General features: G+C 39.4%; 1 protein-coding gene across 5 annotated transcripts in view; it reads right to left on the reverse strand.

Annotated features, from left to right (window-relative positions):
- The window catches only part of DAAM2 (dishevelled associated activator of morphogenesis 2), a 216,832-nt gene that overhangs the window by 171,931 nt on the left and 23,330 nt on the right, over positions 1-21,571 (reverse strand). For 2 of the 5 annotated variants that reach the window (XM_026695597.2, XM_087935099.1), the window contains exon 1: positions 6,214-6,535. The exons of 1 other annotated variant lie outside the window; for it this stretch is intronic. The gene's annotated coding sequence lies outside the window, so the exon portion shown is untranslated. Of the gene's footprint in view, positions 1-5,768; positions 5,958-6,213; positions 6,536-21,571 lie in introns of those variants that run through there. 2 more of the 5 variants (XM_087935130.1, XM_087935110.1) reach the window with 2 other exon arrangements.

A 21,571-nucleotide genomic window follows, 5' to 3' on the forward strand; every position in this document is an offset into this window, starting at 1 on the left:
GGAGATGCATTCATGGAAAGGAATCTTTTGATGTTTACCATCCCTAAGTCCTGAGAGCAGAGCATTAAACCTAGTTAAATGTTAATGTTAATAATTGGCAGTAATCCAAGAGTTGTATTGCCTCTCTATCATCCCATGTCAACAATCTGCTTTGCTTCATTATGTCCCATTTTTCTGTATTGTCTCACCTTATAAGATAAGCCATAAGCAGCCAGGTTTTCTCTAGCACATTTCTTCCAGATTGAAAGTTGTTTACAGGGATATCAGCCCCCTGGGGCCCCTAAATGGTTCATCAGAACTAAAAGAAGAGTTAGGAAAATTGGCTCCTGTTACATCCTTTTGGCACAAACATCCCCTGGAATTCAGTTTGTTAGGAAACCATACATACACACACACAGGGGGGGGGGGAGGGAGAGGGAGGGAGAGAGAGACGGAGAGAGAGAGAGAGTTGAGGATGCATTCAAAATGTAAAAGTTTGCCTCATGCTCAGGGTTCAACTGATGATCACATTCAGAGCACAGAAAAAACTCCCTTTCCTTTGTTTAACCAGTCAAGTAATCCTTACTACTGACCAAATTCAGACATGCTAAGCCATGGTTTGTTCAATTAAGGCTTATAGAACTGATCACAATTGCTTGGGTTTGCATAATAGAGTCACATAACCACAGTGCTCACAGAACATAATAAATCAAGATCAATCCCATACTATGGATAAGGATTATCTATTAATCTTGAAGTACAGTATGCAAACATCGCTGCAAAAACAGCTTCCTCTCCTCTAATCCATTTTATAATGAACTGAACTCTACTATAATAACCTTCCATTCTGCATATTCATAAAGCCTTTGTCTTCTCATTACACCAATTTCCTCAGTAACCATCAACCACACATTCTTTTTCTAAAACAACAGCAAAAAGGCTTTCTTGTTCTGGTGCCTTACAGATCACTAATATTATGCACATTTCTAAAATCAACCGCTCGGAAGACAGAATACCAGCATGAACAAGTAGGTCAAACTGGAATTTTTAATGTTTTCTTTATTTAGGCCTATGCAGCATCAAAGCCTTCCTTTTCAAAACCAAACTCATTATTTTATGGTCTGGACAGATCACAATTAGAGTTTCATGGAGTTGCAGATAAAGGTTCCTTACTCCCAGCCTATCCGCATAATTATAAAGAGAAATTTAGAAGCCCTTGCTTCAACTGTTTGCAGCTGGATTTAATACTAAACTGCATTTAATAAAAAGTGGAAGTTTTTGTTAAGTTCCACTTAACAATCATATTGGACAAAAGAGAACGAAGTGTGTGGGTACAGTACAGTACACACATCTGAAGCTCACTGCAACTCTTCCTTCTGGCACTATACCCTATAATTTAGTGACACTTGCATGCTATTCCAATGGATGACTTCACACTACAATTTATGCTGGTGGATGTGTCAAAAGGAACACAACCTGAGTTAACAGCAACCAGACAAAGGCCGTAATTTCTGCATGGCTTGTGGGGGCTAAGAGCACTAGATCTTAGAGAAACTTCACTCTGGAAGTAGCCTTAGAAATCTCAAGATGACTTTGCGTTGACTGGTTCAGAATTCTCCAAGAGATTAATGTCCAAAACGATGCATTCATTTGGAGAGTCTGGAATATTTTGAGGAGGAAGATGTTTGGTGGATTGCAGCAATAGGAGAAATAGTCCCCTGACCCCCATCCTTCACCATTTATTACCAAGATGATTTATCAGCTATGATAAGAAAAAGCAATAGGCCATGTATCTTTATATTTTTGTCAGTGTAGCATAATAAACTGTGGCACATATAACTGGTCCATGTTGTATAAGAAATTCTTAAGAAATGCACAATGCAAACGTCCATTCTTAAAATATGCTATGTGTGAAGATTAAGGCTGCTGGATAAATCTTACGAAAGCCGATGTAGCAAATATACAGTTTTTTTCCCAAGACAAAACCAAGCATTTTAGAAAGAGCCCTTCATGGCCTTTCAGAACAGAATAGAAAACCCAGATACATAAAAATTGACCATATTGTGCCCAGAAAGTGCAAAAATTAGCCACTAAATCCAACCTGGGATTCAACATAGGAATACCCCCCAAATGAAGCTTCTCGACTTCATGAATAGCCCAAGTCTATTTTAATTGTATCTTTTTAGATGGTTTTATGATCTTTATCTGACAAACTACCCAGAATGACTTGTATTGTGACATGGGTGATGCCTAAATTGGATGAATCAAATAAATGTGGAACATAACCCATAAATGGGACCCACTACTACCTAGGAAATTGTACCTATTGCTGTATTGCTGTTATTAAGACAAAAATTCTTAACTTTCAAATGTACTGTGTCACTGTATCTTTAAATGGCATGTTCTGTATGTCCCCTGAGAGTCAATTTCTTTTAATTGCAATACTTTGCATAATCCATTTTTCCTCAATCTGTACTACCCAGATGTTCAAGAATCCCAGTTTCCAGAACTTTAGAGAAAACTTTGCATAATTTGTCAATCCTTTCAGGGGAGAAAAGAATGATATCAGACTTAAAACAAAAAAGCACTTGTCTTCTTTGTCCACATTCTCTATTGCCAGTCTTCCAGCAGTCAACCCAAATATTTGGCTGCACAAAGATCTTACTTTTTAACAAGATGGTCTTAGCTTAAACAAGGTACCACTTCACATTAGTTTTCATTTTATTCATTCCCACACATTGGAGGAACAATAAGTTTAGTTCCATTATGCCCCCAGACCTCAATTGGCCATTCATATTCCAGAACGCCTTTTTAAGAATCTCTCAATTCTGCTGCTGATATTGTCCATCACTGTAAATGGAATTAGGGGACGGGGTTGGGGGAAAGGAAAAATCCCAGTGTGCGCACCTACAAAAGGCCCAAATTAAAGGCTGCAGGAGCTGCAATCTAGAGGCACAAAGAAACATTTCATTCCCCCACTCCCCAATGCAATCCTCAGACATCCCCCAGAAAGCTGCTCCAGTGGGTCCCTCCAAGTTTTATGAACAGATCTAAGTGTGCACTAAGGAACTCAGAAGAAGAGGCTGGGGGGAGCCAGTTCTCCTATGTCTCTTCTACCAGCAGAAACAGAATGCTGGATTTCACCAAGCCCTAAAAAGTGAAAGTAGGTCTGAAAATATACACATCACCTGCCAACTGTGTGTAAAGATAACCTTCCTGTCTGATGTGCTTAGCAACACCCGTAACAGCAAGCTTTTAAAATCTTCAGTGAATTGTAAATGCCAAAGACTTGAATGAGCAAATCTCGTGACATGTTTTCAGTAGCTTTTCCAAGATTTATTGTCTGCACTGAGAAGAGTAAGTCAGTGAGTGATCTCCCAGCCTCAGAATGTTATGGTTACAGAACTTTAGAAACATTGCTCTGCATATTCAGCCGAATGCCTGTCCTGGATTTTCCCTAGAAATCTCAAAATCTGAATTTCTACAGACACAATCAAGCTCTGATATTAAATCATCTGCACTTCAAACTGCACTTTTCTACTAGCACTAAACTTAACTATATTTGCAGGAAAGCATGCATAAGCCTTCAACCTGAAATGAAGAGAAGACAGGGATAGTAAAAGATTGTTACCAATTTCAGCATCAGAAAAAAAGAAAAAAAGCAAGAAGCTTCAACTTTTATATTCTGTTCTTGGCCAGAACTCACACTCAGCTCTGGAAAAGAAAACCACAGCTCAGCAGGAAAGGATGTTCTTTGTATTTACGAATCCATCAATGCAACTGCTCTATCAGGAAGCCTCATTAAACCCACTCAAAAACTGTACCATAGAGATTCAAGACTTAATAGTAAATAAAGTGACCAGATGAGGCTCAATGGGTCATTTCTTCAGAGCCACAAACTTGCTCTTGATATGCCAGGCTATTTCTTTTCCCGCTGAGAAGACAGTGCTTCGTCCCCTTTTTTTTAATCCTTTAGAAGGGCTAACAAATCATAGTCAGACCAATTCAAAGTCCTGGGAATCAAAAGGAGTAAGTTCGTTCTCCAAATGTCACTCTCAAGCTACCCAACTTGCACCATCTGCATATAGGAAGCTCTGCTGTTGCCAAGTCAGCCTCTGGGTCCATTGTCAGTATGGAGACTGATTGGCATCTGCCCTCTCTGGTTTCAGGCAAGCCTTTTTCCAGCCTAGCCTAAGAAGTCCTGAATACCATCCTGTCACCTGTCTACAAGCAAAGCAAAGGGTTTTGACCCCATACCCAGTAGGGAAAGATAACAGATTTCATGATCAGATGATTTCATTTTTTTTCAAGGTACAAAAAATGCAGAAAAGAAATAGTAATTCAACAGGTAAGAAATGTAACAGGTTGGAGCTACACTGTAGCCACAGAACAGGAATTCAACAACAGGCAGTAGAGGCAGAACATCAGAGGAAAGGAAGGAAAAATCAATATCCCGACAACACAAAGGTTGGCATTTTTGAAGAGGATCACTCAACCCTGCAATATGTTTATGGACATTTATATCGTGATACTAATAAAGGAGAGTATCTGTAGCTCAGGATTGACATGAGGGGTCCTTGGTGGTCTCTGAGCTTGCTTGTTTTCTTGCAGAAGTTTCAATTACCCCAATTAGGTATCATCATCATCAGGCACTGATGAAGCAAACAAGCAAGCTCTGAGACCACCAAGGACCCCTCATTTACATGATGAAGAATTTGACAAGATATTGCCCTATGCTGACATCTTCAAGCAACTGGATATTAATATCCCCAAGGGCCTCACAAAAAAATGGGAGAAGAAATATCATTGCTGTTCATGGGCATCCAGTTACTTAATCTTCAATTCAGGGAATAGTTGTGTGTAAATTTTGCTCACACTTCGGAGTTCAATTCCAGTTGCTTTCAATAAAACATTAAGTCTGCATTCTCCTCTGGGGACAGTCCTTTTACTGAACAGACCTGCCATCCGAGCTCAGTCTGGAGCAGGGATCTCCAACCTTGGCAACTTTAAGCCTGGCGGACTTCAACTCCCAGCTGGCTGGGGAATTCTGGGAGTTGAAGTCCACCAGGCTTAAAGTTGCCAAGGTTGGAGACCCCTGGCCTGGAGCATTTCTCAAACTTGATACGCTTAGCAACTAAGTGCACCTTTTTAAAGTTTGGGAAAAATTCCAAATCAATATATTTTAACAACATGCAAAGACAGATTATTATCGTCTATGGAATGATAATTACATATCTTTCAGTAATCTTGTACAATACAAAAAAATAATTCTTGTATAATTCTTGTACAGGCGGGAAAAAAAAAGAGTTCAAAATCGACAGAGCAATAATAGCACTTCACACGTTTTATCCTCGTAATCATCCGTTTAGGCCGGTCACCCTTCTCCATTACCAAGTCAACGCCACTGAATTATTCAACTCGCCAAATCCTACCCGGTTGCCCGTATTTTTTACACCCGATCACCCCGCCACACACCAGCTTCGCAGCGATGCCCCCTGCCGTACGTCGTCGGCACTTGCAAGGATTGCTCCAGCTGAGCCTCGGATCAAGCCAATTCCAATAACTGGCGACGAAACGGATTGAAGAAACCTTCAAATTCAACGTCTTAACGCGCCCCTGCTTTTTTACTTTTTTACTTACTTCCCTTCTCTTCCAGCCCCACCACACACCCCACACCCCGCCATCCAATGGATAGCCCGAAGCGCAACGCAACATTTAAAAGCCAGGCAAACAAGCGGGGGGCGGGGGAGTTATTTTTAGCCCATAATCCTGCGAAGGCTTTACGGTACCTGAGAATGAAACCCTCTCACCAGGCGCCGCGCGGTTGTCTTTTGCCGTCCCTGCGCCCGCAATTGCGTCCCAATGGAAGCAATCGCCCCTGAACGCAGCTCTTGCCTGCAGATTGAATCGCACCCAACCCAACCCTTCGCCCTTCCCAAGTGAGAGAGCTTGTCGCTTGTTTTCCGCCCCGGCCCTTCGCTCTTCGGCTCGCTCGGGTGATTTAGGCGTTTTTCCTTCCTCCTCCCGTTTCTCACTCCAGCTGCAAAGAGTTAACACGGCAAGGGGGCATTTTTTTTCGAAGGAGTCCGCAACCTCAAGCGGCTCCCTTCTCGTTGCGGTTGGTGTTTGGTCAGCTGTCCCGTATAGGAGACGCCGAAAGGAGCTGGCGAAGAATTTTATACATACATACCATACCATACCTACCATACATGCATGCACACAGTCTTAACTTACCAAGCTCTTCCATGCGGGATGCCGGGATGGGGGACGTGGGGAAGGTGTCGGCTGGGTGGAAGGTTTTATTTCCCTCTCTTCTGGCTGGCTGGCTTCTCTCCGTCATCCAGCTGAGGACTCCCGACCTGCCATGCCCCGGCAGCGGCTCCACGCCCTCCGCCAACCTCCCCCGCGGGATTTCGCACTGGCGAGCAAACTCTTTTTAAGTCGTGGGGGAAGGGGGTGGGGTGGGGGAGAAACGGGGCGGCGTGGACGCGCCCTTCGAAGCTCGAAGCCGGGACTGTTTTCCGCTGCCAGTCGGAGGCCGGTTTACAAAAGCACCGCAAGCTGGAGCTAGGCGGCGGGAATCGCCTGCGCCGCTACTGTGCTACCCTCTCTTAAAGGGACCGGCCTCCAGTTCCAACCAGAGGAAAAGCAGCGCTGCGGTGAAGCTGCCGAAATTTGTGCTCTGTGTGTGTGTGTGTGTGTTTTTTTTTTTTTAAAGGAGCCTCGACGCTCTTGAATGAAAACGGCGCTTGGGGGGATGCCAAGTTGCGCTCCCGCACCTCGCCACACCAGAAGCCGAGCCTTTGCTTTTGGTGCTGGTTTGTTCGATCCCCGTTTAAAGCTCTCTCTCTCTCTCGTCAAATGCTGCATCCTGCAGCGGTGACATTTATGGCCTTCTCTTGATTCCATTCCTTGCCTCTGTTCCCAGGCTACCTGTCAAAGAAAGATGACGGCTGCGGAAGATTTGCAGCTTGGCAGATCTTGATGATATGTGACAGGTGAGAGCTGTGGAAGCTGTATTAAAAAAAAACGTTCGTGGAGCTCAGAAGATTAAGTCACTCGTGGGCTGGGGAACGGATGGAGGTAATGACATGCGGACCAGGGCCAAACCCGGAGCATTTATTGGGGCCGTGGTTAAAGGCAAGTAGGGAAAGGGCCCTTTTGCTTCTGAGCCCATGAGATTTAGAGTCCTGTCTCTTATAGCTCTGAAAATCCCATCTGTTAGATGGGAACAGATTTTCCGGGTTGGGGGCCTGGAAGGGGGGGACAGCTAGTCTAGTAAAGAGAAGGACCAGGGGAGACATGATAGCAGTCTTCCAATATTTGAGGCGCTGCCAGAAAGAGGAAGGGATCAAGCTATTTTCTAAAGCGCCTGTAGGCCAACAAGGAATAATGGATGGAAACTGAACAAGGAGAGATTTAACCTGGAAATAAGGAGAAACTTTCTGACAGAACAATCAACCAATGGAACAGCTTGCCCTCAGAAGTTGTGGGAGAGCCATCACTTGAGACCTTCAAGAAGAGATTGGACTACCATTTGTCAGAAATGGTGTAGGTTCTCCCACTCCGGTGGGGGGTTGGACTAGATGACCTACAAGATCCCTTCCAACTCTGATTATCTGTTAGATGGTTTTGTGGGCGGGGCAGGAGAACGCCCCCCACCATTTGTGCAATTGAAGCCCGGTTGCAAATAGGTTGTGGCCCACAGGTTGGGAACACCTGTGCTAGATGCTAAGGTTGCAGAAGACAAGTAAAGCGAGACTGCCAAAGAGCCATTAGTAAACAGCCCAACCAAAGAATCCCTAAGACCACCCACACAGACAAGTAAGAAACCAGAACATAAACTGATGGCTAACAACTCTTCTTACTAGCATGGATGATGTTACCTAGTTTGGGTAATGAAACATCTGCAAGAAAACAACCTCAGAGAGCACCAAGGACCCCTCCTTTCAACCCTGAGCTGCAAATGTTCTCCTTTATTGGTAAAGAGAGACTGTGTCTATGTGTGAAGCACCTTTTCCCAATTACCAATACACTGTGTGGACAATTACCTGACTCTGTGGGGCTTCATGCTCAGTTCTTCCAAAGCATCCAAAGATCTTATTGCTACAGGCTTGATGTGATGGCCCAGATGTGGAAAGTCACAGGATTTTTATTTAAAAGGGCCCTTTGAAAACAGGCCTGAGACCTTTATTTTGCAGCACCAATATGAAATGCGGTTGTCAGACCTGGTTCATGCATCACTAGTGTTTTGTTCAACCATGAGATAGAGATAGAGATAGATATAATAAATGGCATCTGTAATTATATTAAGCCACAAATCATAGTTTACAAACTATATTTCTCTATTTAGTCAACATGCTGAGGCAAAACTGAGCAAAATACATTATAACTCATATAATGTGTGAATCGAGAATAAATAATACTAGATTGTGTAAATAATAATGGCCATGTTTGCCAGACACCCTAGGACAGGGGTCCCCAAACTTGGCAACTTTAAGACTTGTGGACTTCAACTCCCAGAATTCTCCAGCCAGCAAAGCTGGCTTAGCTATGCATAGCTGGCATATCATAGTTGACTGGAGAATTCTGAGAGTTGAAGTCCACAAGTCTTAAAGTTGCCAAGTTTAGAGACCTCTGCCCTAGACTAAAAAGCTTGGTTCATGAGTGTCAGCTGCCATTTTATTCCCACCACATATAGTTCTACAGCCAACTAATCGTGGTTTACCATTTTGTTCAGACTTAAAACAGTAACCAGTTTGGGTATCTGGAAGCCAGAACATTTACCCAATGTTTCCAGAAATCCCAAAAGTAAGTCACAGTCATTTTTAATGCTCTTGTCTTGTAAAAAAAAAAAAAAACCTCCCTAAAAAAAATATGTATTTAAAACCAGTACAGTTTTTTAATGCCATTCTTCTCTAAGAAGATACAGCAGATTATACAATTTAAAAGGGAGAGAAACAAGAAGAAGAATCAATAAGAAGACAGCACTGTTGAATCCCATTCTCCTTCTAGCAGATAAAAAGTAATCACTCCAAAACTCTGGGAAGTCAGTGGAGAGGATTCATATGAATCTGCTCTTTAGCTTATAACATGCTCTTTAGAATAATATAGCTGGAAGTGATAGGCCTGAACACATGAACATCTCCCTCCTAGAGGTTGTGCAGGTTAGCACAAGGGATTTCTCACTTTCTGCAACCCCAACAGTTCTATTAACATAACCTTAGAATAGAGCTGGAAGGGACCTTGGAGGTCTTCTAGTCCAGCCTCCTGCTCAAGCAGGTAATCTGGTGGGATAAAAAGAAGGAAGTAACTGTCTCTCCAGGATGTTTGATTGTGCTAGTGTTTTAGAGGAGAAAGATGGTAGGTTTTCCAACTCAATAGGCAGAACTGGTTCTCTAACTGCAGACCAAGGCAAAGCAATTTGCAGACTGAGCCCCATTCTTAAGATTAGTGGTTGAAAACCTCTAGCCTAGATGAATGACCAGCTAACCACAGGGAAGGTACATCTTGGTAAAAGAAATGGCAATGCTGCCAACTATAATACACATGCATTTTTCTGTGCTAGTGGCCCCTGCACTGCCAGAGTTATCCAGCATCATATATTTTTTTTACAATAGAATGATTTAAAGGAACCCAATAAAAACCTCATCAAAGCTCTCCAATTATATATGTATGTATGTATGTATGTATGTATGCATGCATGTATGTATGTATGTGCATATATATATATATATATATATATATATATATATATATTTGTTTTCTGAGGTTCTCGCGGGTATATCTAGGCAACGTTTCGATGAAGTCTCATTCATCATCTTCAGGCTTCTGTCTCCGGCTCTGTGCTTCTCAGAGTGATGTGAGATTGCAGCTGCTTCTTCCTTTTAACTGCTAGTGGGGGTGGGACTTGATTGGGTGGGGGCTTGGCTGTGTTCTGATTGGGTGGGGGGGTGTGTCACTAGAAGCCTGATGATGGCAGATGAGATTCTGCCAAAACGTTGCTACAACTTTAAAAGCGCAACTACAATGACGTGGGAAAATACCTGAACAAAGCTGAATGCCATACATGTAAGTACCCGTGAAAACTTTATATATATATAAATTGATGTCAGGATTTCATTAAAGAAATCTATGATTTTTCAAAAAAGTTTTTCTTGATCAATAGCCATACAAATTTGCACATGCATGCAATATTTAATGCAAATGCAGTTTCCTCTATAGTATGTGTCTGTGTGCCCTCGTCTATTATATAAAGAAAAAATGGGATGAGTAAGATCTTTCTTACAACAAGGTTTATTATTATTTATTATCACCTTCCAGTGAAAATTGGGATTTTTTTGGTAGTTATTGTGATATTGACCATTCCTTCCTAAGGACCAATGAGGCAGTCCTTCCATGAGGAGTAAATGACTAATAACTATTAAACTGCATCAAATGAATTTGATAAAGATTTCTGCGTGACCTAAATCATTGCTATTTAAACCTAGTTTTCTCTCCGTTGCTAAATTTTTGCCAGCAAAGGATAGAACAAGCAGACCTCAAAACAATGGCCAATCTCTAATCTCTAATTTGACCTCTGAGCCAAAAAAAAATACCATGGAAACTTTTCAGCCAGCAAATAGTCAGCCAATAGAAAGAAATGAAAGAAATGTTCAGCCAAACTCATAAAGTACTGTTAGGTATATGGATACACCAACCAGGTTTGGGTTGAATAAATATGTAAACCTAGGATTAAGTGTCTTGTAGCTTTAAGCACAAGAAACTGCAATGTCATTGTGGGTGCGGTTGCAGGCAGTAATATAGGTAGGAAGGGAAACGTAATAGACCCGGCTTCTGGATGCACCTGGTTCTGTTCCTGGTCTGCTGCCTGCTGGAACGTCTATCTGCTTACTTTTGGAGGCTACTGTGCCAGATACCATTTCAACTGAACACAAGGACTGTTTGCTTGGTGAGCTGTGGATTCAGCGTTGTCTTTGAGAGAAAGGTATCAGGAGGAGAAGATTTACAAGCAGATAAGGGCATTGTATTTACTGTTAATGGACTTGATAACTGGATGGATATACTGGATAATGATATATGGACTGAATGACACTTCTTAATCTCTGTGTGCAATAAATAACTATTTTATAACTACAAACAGTGTTTTTGTCTCCAGTGTGTGTATACTCTTGGGCCCACTCTCTCTCTCATTTGCCTGCCTGGCTTGACTGCTGCTGCATACTCTGCTTGGGGGTTTATCCCCAAACACTAACAAGTACAATGGTGGGGAAAGTAGGATAGGGCTGGCTTTGTGCACAATGTTTATCTGATGGATTAACCTTCACCTGAGAGGGCTGGGCCATGTTCCTGGGGACCAATGAGAGTCCTGGAAGGAAGAGGCAGAGTTCTGCATCTATTCTATATAAAATTGGACACACTAGTAATTGGAAAAGAAGATAAACTAAGTCTAAGCTTATGGACCTTCAATTTCTATTTGTATTCCAGTTAGTGTTCCCAACTCTGGCTGCAGGGGGATATTTCTCCAGGAGCACCCCCTCAAATTTTTACTCAATGTTAACCAAGATAAATAAGAATTACAATCCAAATCTCTATACATTACATAGTGTTCACCTTCCCTTCCACCAAAACAAGTGCTGACAAGGAGAGAACAGTGTTACTTAGTTCCCTTCCAGTTAACTAACTACAGATGCTGAAGAAAACCATAGGAAACCTGGCTTAAAAATATTTGCAATTAAATTTAAGTGTTCCCAGAACCTCTGGAACTCCCCAGTGCTTAGTACTTATAGATGCACTTGAAGGACCAGACATGAGAAAAATATGAGCATCCCATCAGCCCTTGCCATATGACCAATGATGAGAGATAATGGAAGTGACAGTTCATCAACATCAACAGGGCCATTCATTAGCCACCCCTGAAAAGTATGTAAGATTAATTAACAGAAATAAAGCTTTTTGTCATTATACCATGTATGTAAACATAACCCAGACTCTAATTATGCATACTATGCCTAAAGTCCATAAATTCTGAGCTTCAAAAATGTTTCAATAATTCCTTTGCAAATCTAATTTTATGATTCAGAAAGAGAAGTATTCAGAAGCTGCTCTGAGACTGAAATGAACCTACAAATATCTCAGTGGAGAGTCATGTCTCTAATTATAAGAAGATGAGTTTTTAAAAAAATGTAACAGGAGAGCATTTTCTAAAAGTGAGATTATTCCATAAAAGGAAGTTGTTTTCTGCATTGTGCTGTGCCTCTGTATCAGCCTTGGCTAATCTAAATCATTTCTTAGATCAGTTGTCAAAACAAAGGAATCTGAGTATTGTTAAACTAAGGACAAAGGTACCAATTGTGTATAGAGTTTCTGTGCCAGGCTGCTTGTTCCCTCTGACAAAGAGGTTAAACAAGCGCATATAGATTGGGAATGGACAATAAGCAGTGCCCAGCTTTGTTGTTAGAAATTGTAAATATCTCTTACATCTGACCCAATATAGTTACATCTTCATCTACGCTCAGAGATAAAACAGGGGAGATCTTGAGTTTGCTAAACTCAAAGAAACTTGACTTCAGAATGATACCCAACTAATTTCATAGTAGCCATTTGACTTCTGACCTTGTTTCACATTAATCCTAGAGTAAGAGGGGCTCTCCTAAGTCTCTTCTTGGGACACCCTTAGCTTCCAAAAAACAAATCAGAGTCCCCCAGAGTGTTTCTGTCTGGATAATGTGAGAGAGACTGATGGAAGTTATTGGGATACACAACTAAAAAAGGGCTGGACTGGCAGAGAAAGATGTGTGTGTGTGTGTGTTCATTAAAAATAATATTCAAGGAGGCTAATGGCAGAGGTTAAAATTCAATTGAGGCCCAGAACAACCAAGCCCTGTTTGGAAAATATTAGCCTTAACAATCTAATGAAAGACTGGGAAGGGTTTAAGGTTAGAATTTTCACACTACTGTGAAATAATGTTGATGTGTAGAGAGGGGAAGGCATTAATTCCCACTTTGACATGTAAATATGCTGTAACTATTGCTTGGCATGGCAATTTTTACAGGATAAATTTCATCCCCCAAACTTGTTTGCTTAAAGTCTTACTTATTTCATAAAATGTTTAAAATATTGTTGGGCTTGAGTCCATTATTTCTGAGGAAATAATCCCAGATAATTAGAAATTTCACCAAATGCCTAGGCTTTAACACATATGAACATTTGGTTCCTTCACATTATAATTAGCAACAAATTTTCAGAGGATTTATGTCAGAATACCATAAAATTATGATTCGGCAAAATCACCATGGGAGTTTCATGAATCTGAATCCCACTTAAACCCCAAACTACTACCATAGTAGTGGGAAAAACTACGGTTAGTCTCCTTAAATGAGAAATATTGCTAGAATGATTACCTTTCCTTTAAGTCTTGATCAAGAGTTTTGATTGTTTGTTGCTCTCCACTTAAAACCAATAGGAATGTTATAAAAACAAATCATTGAATGTTCCATATTCCAAGTTCTTCTAGTACCACAGGACGTTATTGAATAAAAATATCAACACAGCAGAATGTTCCTTATTATTGAAATCTGGACGGAGCAAGGGATTCCACTTCCAATTCTGGCTGAGGATAGCTTCCTCTTTCTCAATCAGTTTTCATTCATTTCCAACATATCTGTTTTCATTTAGCAAATTATTCCCGAATCTCCTTATTTTAAGAGCTGGCAGTTGAAGTAAAAAAGAAGATTGGAAAGAACCATTTAGGATAACAGCAGGGGAAATATTAGCATGCTTCCATTCGCTCTTCAGCTTGGCTACTAGGAAAGCTGAAAACATCAAACAAGGCTTCTGCACACCTATCCTTACCAAAATCAAGACTAGTCACATTATGGTGACCAGCAGATTGTTTTTTCAAATGTTCCCTTTCCTGGCTGTAAGACTGTAAAACGAATACCGGAACTAACTATCAATTTGTCTTTTAATAACATCCTGATTCAGCTTCTTGAGGTGGCAGCTTCACTCTGTCTAATGATAGGGCCAGCACTCTGTGGACACAGCAAAGTAGGAAGCTTTTAAGAGAAATATTCTCTTTTAAACAGCCCAGTTGGGAACTGGAAAGAGATTGCTTTTTCTTATTAGTCAAAACCTCCATAATATATATTGAGAAAGGGGAAGAGAAAGCACATCTGAGGCTATACATCTCACATTAGTTTGCAATTCATAGCTCAATTTGTTTTGGCTTTGAAATCGTGTACGTCATAAAGATACCATTAGTTATCATTCCAAGAGTACAGAAAATTAGTTTGTGGCAGTTAATTTCCTAAAGAATGCTTGGCTTACAAGGATTCCTCTGTATAAGATTCTTGGGCATATGACAAACATCCAAAGGAATAGATCACTTTGCTTTTACAACAAGTAATGCCAAAGGCAGAACTACTGGTTACACAATAAAACTAGGCATGGAGTAATTTTGCTGAAAGCAGAGAAGAAGGATGTGAAACCCATCTGATTACCTTTTCTCTCTTTAGCTGACCCAACACATTTGTTTCCTGCTTTTCTCACCACCAGGCTCCAAATCACTAATGATTCAGAAGCACTTGAGGTCTCCTCCAAGTCCATGCATAGTATCTCTCAGCTATTCATTAAAACAGCCTGACTTCCTGAGGAAAAAAAATGATGCTGTTGTTGCTGCTGCTTTAAAGAATCATTCATTAAAGCGAATAATGACTATATTTAAAGTAGCTGCAAGTTTTTCTCAGGCTCATATGGAATTGTAAAAACAAAAAAAGTGGGCTCCTTTAATGAATGGCAGAGTAATTCTGTGTTTGTGGGAAATCCAAAGCAATGCTTCTGGATCATTTTCAAATTGTGCATAATTTTAAAAGGGGGGGGGGATGTTTTTAGAAGGAGGGGTGCTTTGCATGAAAAAATTGTAAATTCTGGAAACATTAAGTACCCTTGGTACCAACCCAGTCTTTCTTGCAAATACTTGTATTCTTGCTAAATTTAGGTTAATCTTAAGATAGCTGTCTAAGAAACATATGTTTTAATCAATTGTTTATTATAACAATGTGTACTCTGCCCTAATCATGATGGGTACAATGAAACTGCAATGTGTGTACATCCCTAGTCCAGGCCATCATCAATTCTTTTTAATACCCATTGAATGTATTCATACAGTTTGCTAAACCCTTGTTAGCTTTACTATAATTTCTGATTAAATTTACTGGATTCCAACAACTTGCCTTTCTATAAACTAAACCATCGATTGTATAGGCTAAATGAAATTGAAACAAAGATCATTATGCTTCTCTCTAACTTTATTATTGGTTAGCCAATAAACAAATTGCAGAGCATAAAACAGAACATTAATAAAACTAAGCTAAAGAATAAAGAAACATTAAATAAAAATAATAAAACAATGTGAATCATACTTCTGGGTCATCCTTACAATTCACTTCAATGAGACCCACAATATTATACTTAGCCCACTATATAAACCTTCAGCTTTGAGACTAAAGTCCCTATTAATAGAAAAACAGAGAGTAGCAGAGAATGTGCCAAGAGAAATGGGAAAGGGGTGCTGCAGCCATCATATCCCACTGAATCAGAGGATCTTAATCTTGGCCTCAATTATCTGGAACCTTGACTAATAAAAATATAAATGGTCTGAGAGTACACAGCTTGTGTCAAAAATAATTGGAACAAGTTCTGCATTTGTCAAGATAATTCTAGTGCATTGCTATCTAGCACTGTTCACACTTTTAAAGCAGTGTGTGCAATTTTTCTCTTGGCCCAAGAGCCACCCTTATCCTTCAAACATCATGCAAGGGGCAACGTTCCAAAATGAACTGGTCAGAGTTAGATTAACAACTGCTTTGATTTAATTTAGATGTAATTATATTAAATGTAGTTAATATATTTAGTCATTCAAAGGGGGAGAATTTGTACAATAATTCAATGTATGTATGTATATTTTCTGTTTTTGTTTAGTTTTCTTTCTCTATGCTCTATGGTCTTTGATATATCCAATACTCACTCATACTATTAATATGCATAAGGATTGCATAAATTTTATATATTGTTAATTCATTTTGAGGTATTCCAGATGCTTTCTATTGCATATCTTTCTAGACTAACATTTTTACCAAGTATACACAGGTGAAATTCCTAATTCACAGGAACAATATATGTCTCTGTTAATTTTATCCCAGGTTTCATGTCCTCCCTGCAGAGAGATAAAATTTAGATGTTCATGTATATTTTGACAATCTGCAGGACATAATAAGTCAATAAAACCTACTCTTATTTCTGACACCTTGTTCTTTATACCATGTTATTTCTACTTAATCTCAATGTTGTAAACCCATCCGATAAAGTTTTTCTCTCTGTGCAAACAGTCCAGAAATCTCCAACCCAAATAATTTCCTAAGATATTTTATACTGCCTAGAGATAGATCTCAATACTGGCCTGTACAATTCAGCACATTATTTTCTTCTCTTTAGAGTCTTAGACATTGCAGTTCATCACAAATATAGGTCATGTCCATCATGGAATGCCTGGAAAGTTTTTATGATAGCTGGGATGTTTTGATGAAGAAATAAATGTATATACAATTGGTATTGGTTCCTAATTGTTTCTCTGTATTACTTTCTGTAAATGTAATTTACCTGTTGCATATGAAAGCATGAATAGAGTAGATTGGGTCATTTGTTTTTTGTTTTTTTTTAAATATATTTAGACATAGATCTGAACAAAGCTGGATAGGTATTAGATTTAGATTTCTACATGTGATCAGGAATGTTGCCTGTTGATAGATTATATGATTCCCCTTTCTTTGATTCCTGTGGGACTTCAAAATATACACCCAAGTGTTGCCATTTTTTAATAGTTACTATATCATCTTCATCTCTCAAAGAGCTTCCAGGCTCTCACAAACCCACCTTCAGTGCAATTTCTGAAGACTGTTCTTACTTGCTGTGGCTGGAGCTGAGCTGTTTTATATCTGTTTCCTGTATTGTTCTAATCTGACTTCTAATCTAGACCTGATGCCACAAAACCTGCACTTCTAGTCCACACTTTGCCAGTCTGTGTTTGCCTGCTGGGTTTGGTCCAATATCCTCTCAATTTACTTTCTCATAGCCACTCCTATTACTGTCAGGAGTATTTAGTCAGTTTGGAGATTCACTTTGAAGACAAATGAATTCCAAATCCAATTGACTAATCTGAAACACTGAATTGAATCAAATGTTCCAAATTGGATTATTTGAACAATTATACATGCACAGAGAATTTCCCCCCCCACACACCAACCCAGAAGTCCCAATCTGTTGATTTATCTGAATTGAATCTACAGCTTACAGTGAATCTTGGCTGATTTGCACAAACCTCTGAGCCCTCTTCTGCAGCATATTGCAATTTTTCCATTCATTGTTTGTTGAGCTGCAATTCTCAACCCACACAACTATTTTTTTTAAAAAAAGTTCTCTGTTTTATTTCCAGATCTCCATTATCCCATACATACTGGCATAACAAGATGTGCCTATGTTTAGAGATGCTTATCCTACCTATTTCACCCTCTCTTCTCTTGCCACCAATGTAAGTATGATCCTGCACTCAGATCTTTTTTGTCATCACCTACACAACTTTACTTTTTCATATTTGAGCTGTAAACTTTCAAAACTACAACTTACACTCTTTTTTGATAAGATCATAAGTAGGCATCTTTTTAAAAAAAATGTTTTTCCACTGGGATTCTGAAAGAATGAAATGCTCATCCATAGCTCATTATAAATCACAAGCACTATGGTTAGTAACTAACAAGCCACAAGCAGGATTTGCATCGTGGAAGATTTAACTCTTTCACTTCCTCTGCATTTCCTTAACAGACTACTTCAAGAGAAGATTGAGAAATGTTCCTGGAGCAGATATTAGGGAAGGAGTGTCTGCATAGAAAAAGGGAGAAAGCACTTCTCTCTTGGCACCGAAATGAAATTAACCTGCCATGCAAGCAGTCCATTTGATTACATACCCCTTTTTTCCAGATAAGAATTCTAGACTTCCCATTCCTACTTTTGTATTAGCAAAGCATCATCTTCCTCAGCTCTGACTTGAAAGTTAAATGTGAAACGCAGTTGATTTTAAAATGTGATGGTCTTCTATCTTAAAAGTCTGGTGCTTGAAATTAATATCATAAAAGAAGGTGTGTGCTAGGTTGGGAAATGTCTGTATAAAAATAACTATCTGCCCAGGGAGGTTGCTAGAGAAGGGTTAGCAGAAAAGGTTTGCTAAGGGGCTGTTATCAGCAGGGGCCCCCAGCTGAACTTGGTTGTGCTTAATATTTATTTATAATATTCATAGGAATGTCCAAGCTGAACAATACGATTTCTGTACGATCAACCACTAAACATCAATGTCAAAAACCTAACAAACAACAATATTGATTTGTTTTTATTTGTTATTGTAACTTATAAGCTGCTTGGAAATAGAGCTTAACCAATATACTTAACCAATTAAGTAACTCAACTTCTCAGATGCTTACAACCACAGCCACTGCAAAAGGGAAAATCATTGCTGGTATTAAATTCCCTCTCCTAAACTCCATGAATGAGTCGTTTTGAAACACCTGCTTGCTTCTTGAGGTTTACACTTCTTACTCAAAAGTTTTTCTGCCTAAAACGACCTCCATTTTGAGACAAAGTGAGAAAAAGGAGAGAAAACATGGGCTACCAATTAAAGGATGATGGTACCATACGGATACACCATAAAACTGTGGTGATGTGCTGTAACTTCTGTATGTTAAAAAGATCCATTAAAAAGTCACCTGCACTAATGTCATCTGCATGATAACACTACCTCTGCAAGAACATGGCTTCTGTGTCTACTGATGTCAAATGGTAGACTGTTAGCAGACCATCCAATGGATAGTTTGGATCCTGATTTAGTTCTGCAAATATTCTGTTGATAATTTTCTGGCATGCACTGCCAACTCAGGCTGTCCTTGACAGTCTGCTTTAATGATATGTTTGATGCTGGCCTGCTAAGCTACATTTCTTTGGCAGTATAATTTTGGCCAGGCTGTGTATATCTATTACTCCAAGATGACCAAGAATCGCAGCTACAAATCATTTTCTCCTAGTGGGCTAAAGTTTTTACTTTGAAAAGTAACCCAAACAATCAGAATCTGAGACATTTCCCAATTGGATTTCTAGGAAGAAAATATCATGATGATCTCCTTGAGACTCAGAGCTTTAAATATATATCTATGTATGGTGGGAAAAGACAGTGGAAAAAACTATCCCTTATGCCAGCTTTCCCAAAGCTGTTCTCTTCCTGATGAATTGAACCAACTTCCCAGCCAGCATAGGAATTGTGGCAATTAATCTCCAACACATTAAAATGACCCTAACTTTGAAAAGTCTGTTTTATGTATTCTCTATGTAATTCTTTCACTTGTACTGGAACACTTGATTTTATGTTTCTGATGCTGTTTACTGCATTTTGTTTGTCTTTTTGTTTTTTTCAAAGTTTTAATTTCTACATAGTGTAATTTGGGCAAAGAATTTATCAGTATTCAAAGATTTGAAATGAGCACCATGTCTCTGAAACTCTGAAACTCACCAATTCATATATCCACCATTTTTGAGAAACAGAACACTTCATTTATTGATCACATCCACAGATCTAGTATAATGATTTGGCATAAACTTTGTATACATCCTTACATATATACTGTATGAGTTGAAATTTAGGAAGAATTTAATATACTCTCAACATGAAAACAAGAATTATGGCTATATGACCTCTGTGACTGTTGACAGATCTAGGTATAAATTTTTGATGTACTATTACAAGTCTTAACTCTGATTTTAAGAGCTCTGGTAGCAAAGTGGTTAGAATGCAGTATTTCGGGCTAACTCTGCCCACAGCCTGGAGTTTGATCCTGACAAGGCTCAAGATTGACTCAGCCTTCCATGTTTCTGAGGTCTGTAAAATGAGGATCTAAATTGTTGGAGGCAATATGCTGACATTGTAAACCATTCAGAGAGTGCTATAAAGCACCATGGAGCAGTATATAAGGCTAAGTGCTATTGCTTCAGTATTTAAACTGAATATATTTCAAATCACCCATATTTCAAAGACAAAATGATTTGAATTTGAAGAATTCCTCATTGTCCTCCCTCAGATGGAGAACTGTCTGCTGGAGACCACTTTGCTTGAGGATCCTAGTTTTGATAATGTAAAAATAAAGTGTTTTCACTCCAGTTTGACTTTATGTGGCTTCATAGAGCCATCTAAGCAGTAAATGGGTTCATGCACCATGCAAAGTCAAAATGTGATTCCTTGTTTGTTAGTTTACATATTTTGTCACCCAGCCATTGTGGTATAGCTTGCCATGTGGACCCAGCCAATTTGTTGTTTATTCAATCAACCATCATGGCTATGGATTTTGCTTTACTGGCCTTGATTTTCACTTTGGAAAGACTGTGGGAAGAAAATTACCATTTAAGAAAACATCAAGAGAAATGTGAAATGTTATCCATCCTCAACTGACAGCAGTTGCTTATTTATAGTTAAAAACTAGAGGATGTCCTCACATGGCTATTGAAAATCAAAACAATATGCAGAGTTTTGCTTTGTTTTGCTTTTGTTCTTTTTGCAGTTAGAAATCTCCTGTGTTCCCTAAACACTTGTTATTGTAACCAAAGCCACATTTCACATTGCTAGAATTGGAGGTTATGTAAATTCCAAGGATTTTAAAGGATAGGCCCTGCACACTCTGTATTTGGCCACAGACAAGTAGACACAAAGAGTTACGGACAACTGCTTGAGATGAGAAAGCCGCTTGAATAAACTAAAAACAGATGCACATAATGGTGCAAAACTCAGCCTGTGCAGAACCAAATACTTTTGGGAAGTTCAGGTAAGAATATTTGGTTAAGGCATTAGGCTAGAAACTGGGAGACTGTGAGCTCTAGTCCTCCCTTAGATATGAAAGCTAGCTGGGTGACTGAGTATCTTTGTTGATAGCAAAATGTGGCAAACCTCACACTATCGGAGAAACCCTGATTTTACCAGCAGTGAAACAGATTGTTGCCACCATATTGGGGCTCAGTGCAAGCACTGTCACACAATCGATTCCTTTGAGCAATGACACCATATCAAAAAGAATTGATGAAATGGCTGCTGATGTGGAAGAAAGGCTTATTGACACCTTGAAAAGTACAGAATTCATGATGCAGATTGATGAGTCAACAATTCATGAAAATGAAGCCTTGTTATTGGCTTATGTCCGTTTCATCAACAGAAATGAAGAGATCAGGGAAGAACTGTTATTTGCTTGAAATTTAGCCACCGACACAAAAGGTTCTTCGATATTTAAAAAGGTTGAAGAGTATTTTAATGAGAAAAACATCCCTTTGACAAATGTCATGGCATGTGCATCCATGATTGGATGATATCGTGGATTTCAAGTTCATCTAAAATTGGTTGTACCTGGAGTTATGACTGTCCATTGCATCGTTTAGACAGCATCTTGACTCAAAAAATTTGAATGGCCATTTGCACGAGTCTATACGTTATGTCATCAACGCTGTGAATAA

This window comes from Pseudonaja textilis, chromosome 1, assembly GCF_049901715.1.
Source record: "Pseudonaja textilis isolate UNSWEBS1 chromosome 1, rPseTex1.2, whole genome shotgun sequence".
Classification (NCBI taxonomy): domain Eukaryota; kingdom Metazoa; phylum Chordata; class Lepidosauria; order Squamata; family Elapidae; genus Pseudonaja; species Pseudonaja textilis.